Source organism: Trachymyrmex septentrionalis, unplaced genomic scaffold (assembly GCF_001594115.1).
Source record: "Trachymyrmex septentrionalis isolate Tsep2-gDNA-1 unplaced genomic scaffold, Tsep1.0 scaffold70, whole genome shotgun sequence".
Classification (NCBI taxonomy): domain Eukaryota; kingdom Metazoa; phylum Arthropoda; class Insecta; order Hymenoptera; family Formicidae; genus Trachymyrmex; species Trachymyrmex septentrionalis.
The window spans coordinates 597068-600480 of NW_017305885.1; the positions used below are offsets into that span (position 1 = coordinate 597068).

At 33.4% G+C, this 3413-nt stretch overlaps 1 protein-coding gene across 1 annotated transcript in view; it reads left to right on the plus strand.

Annotated features, from left to right (window-relative positions):
* LOC108753700 overlaps nucleotides 1–3413 on the plus strand; it is a 114352-nt gene that overhangs the window by 82642 nt on the left and 28297 nt on the right. The window lies entirely within an intron of this gene.

Sequence of the window (3413 nt, forward strand, 5' to 3'; positions counted from 1 at the left end):
CAATCATCGCTGTATTACCATGCAGTATTATCCATGTAGTCTAATAATAAACTTGTTTTAAAATTTCTTCCTTACCTTGTAAAATTTTTAGAGTAAATCTTACTTAAAAATTGAAAATTGAGCCACTCTTTTTTAAGAAACTCAATTTTCTCTCTTTGAGAGTGAGATTTTACTTAAAAAAATTTAGAGAGTTAAAAAAATGCTATGTCCTAAAAATTACAGATTCTCACTAATACTAATTCGATTTAAATCTAACTAATTTTTAAAAATATATCGATATTTCTGCTGTTTCTTTATTGAGACAATTTAAGCGTTACGAAATTACAAACTCGCTCGCAAATTTCAAGTATCAGGTAAAGCTAAATAACGCAACAATTACGATACAGCGAATTGTTGATTTAGGTAAAGAAAGAAAGAGAAAGCAATCTGATAGACAACTTAAGACATAAGTTTCACGTTTCTTTTCGTTCGCGATCAACATAAAGGCGCAAGGTTTATTGCATCTCGTTCGTTAAGTATCAGATATCGTCCGTTGAAATGGCATTTTCCGCGCCCCATCTCTGCGCGCACGCATCACACGACGTATCTAACAATAAATAGTCTAGCAACCTTCGCGGTTTATCACGTCCAGTGGGTCGGCTGCTTAGGGGATGCCATTAAGTGAATTGCACTGCCCGCTATCGATTTTCGAGCCACATCGCGTTATACCCCCGCGATCTTTCGTAAATCCATACGTTTCTCTTCTTTCCTCACTGCTGATAAGCCATCGATCGAATAAGGCCGATCGGGATACGAAAGTTTCTGAAGCACGCGAAATATCCCCTTCCGAATGCGTGAGGTATTTTAACTATTCGTCGAATATATTTTGCAAATCTGGAAAAAATGACAAAGAGAAAGAGGGAAAAGAGATATTTTATCAAAGAGATTGCTTGTCAATTTAATTTGTGATATTACTATCCTAGTTCGGCTTATAATTACATTTCAAGACTGAAAATGATTTCAGCGAGCAGTTTGCAGAATGTGTATGTGTGTCGGTACATGTATTGCGTATATAAATTCACATCGAAAATTATTAAACACTATAAAGAGCTTAAATCATTAAAGCTTTAGTTACGCAGTCTATTGACATTTGCGATCTTAAGACATTAGTTTAGCCGTTTAGAAATGTCTTTTTGAAGCATCTAATATTCGGAGGTACTCGGATAGTATTTTCGAACGTGGTGCCGCTATTGATTGTGCACGAATAGTCACCTTGGTATATTTGTCGAGTACTAAAGAGAAAGGTAAAAAGAATGAAGATAATTTATGGCCATATTTCAATTTCTTTATGCGATTGTCAAGTTGTCCTTCCAATGTATAATAGAAAGATTCTTACAGTCGGCGATTTAGCTCTATGAGAAAAAAAAAAGGTTTTAGAGTAACTTAATACTTACAGCTCTTACAGGTAGTAAAATTTTTGTTCCTTTATGTGCTTCATTGGAACGTTGGCTCGAAAATATTTTCAAATTTCTCTTCTTGCGAAGAATTGTGTAAACTAAATTAATTTTCATTGTGTCTCAACGAGTGCTTAGAAGCGAAGATACGATAAATGTCCACTCAAGAGATTTCTAAAAACAAGACTCATCAACGCATTAATACCGATTTTATGGGACGCGACGCACGCATCGATTATCGACGCGGGGGTAGTACAACCGCGTCAAGGTATCCAGTTATTATCGTGTTTGCCATTCACGTTAACTCTGTCACTTGGTACATAAGGCGGAGTTGCCGACTGATTGTGAGCTTATTCGCGTGAAATGTTCGATAGGTGGATAACGACGGCCGAGCATTACAAATTCATAAACATACCCTTTATTAATCCGAGAGTGTTCGTGTCCTGGGTTTGTCAATTTATAATTTAGCATTTTGTCAAATAATGATCGCGCCTCGCAATTGTGCTATACTTTGTCTCCGATAATACAATGGAATATTTTTTGATGTGGATTGAAAAACAACGCATACAAATTATTCTGGTTTTACCATTTATTACAAATTCATACAACACACACGTACACGCACAACTTTTTTGATCAAGACATATGTAGTGAAAATAATTAATGTATACTCTATAAGCTTTTTATACAAAAAAAAAAGACTGGTAAGAAAATAGTTTATGAATAAACTTTTCATAATGATGTTGAAAGGCAGGATTTTTTTTTTAGAGAATCTCTAACTCGCGTTGCTTTGAAATTTCTATTTTAGCAAAGTTACGGATATTCTTTACAATCGTAGAAAATGGGTCGTTCGACAGTACCGCATTCTTCTCGGTGTTATGCTACATTATGTCCGCTTACATTCAAGGACATTGCGAGCGTAACAAATCTTGATATCTTTTATTCGCAGCTAATCATTCGATATTGATTAATTCCTACCTTGTGTTGGAAAATTATTAAAATTATTTAGCTTTAATGAATTTAAATTTTACATTTTTTTACCAAATTATTTCAAAAAGAAATAAAAAATATATGGAGAAGATTTAGCATCGAGCAATAAGATTATCGGATTAAAGATCATGAGAAAAATAGTTTGAGTATTAAGACATTCTTGAGTTGTAAAACATTTTTATTTTACTAACGGATACTAATATTACAGTAGCATTTTTCTATTGTTACATTAGTTATGCAGCAAAGGTCATGTATATATTCCAATTTTAACGTTGAAGATTCGAATCTCTATTATGTACTATAGGTCGTATTGTAATCGATATACCTAAAGAGAAGGTGACGCATCCCGTTATCGATTCCCGATACTTATGATGCAATCAATATTGTCGATGATATTAACTTGGGATGTGAGAAATGCTTTGTGCACGAATATCGCAAATTTCTAATTTTTTATTGTAAATCGGAGACATATTTTCTTTCGAAGAAATTCCTTACTTGGGAAGCTTACATCGAATAATACAAATATATTAATTTTTATAATGTCATAAGTTTTACAACGTAAATAAAGTTATTTTTAAAGAGAGAGAGAGAGAGAGAGAGAAAATAAGATTAGCTTTTTATACAGCGACCTTTTGTTCGATACGGATGCGATAACATTTCCCGTTATCGATGTTTAAACGCAAGAAATTGTTAGAGATAAAAGTCATGATATATATCAGTCATTGATTTCCAAACTCTTCTGTCGACGATTGTTATATCTTGATGGTGAATTTCCATCCATTATATTTTAGAGAATTTATCTGGAGGTATAAAACAACAATGTTAACGTTTCACGACGCGATGCATCCAGTCACTTCCGATATTTTTTCCGATGGAAATTCATTACTTCGTCCAATAAAATCGTCGATGGTAAACGCTGTCAAAAATAACACACATGACATGTTTCGTATTATTCTAACGTTCTTTACTTTTATATATATATATATATAG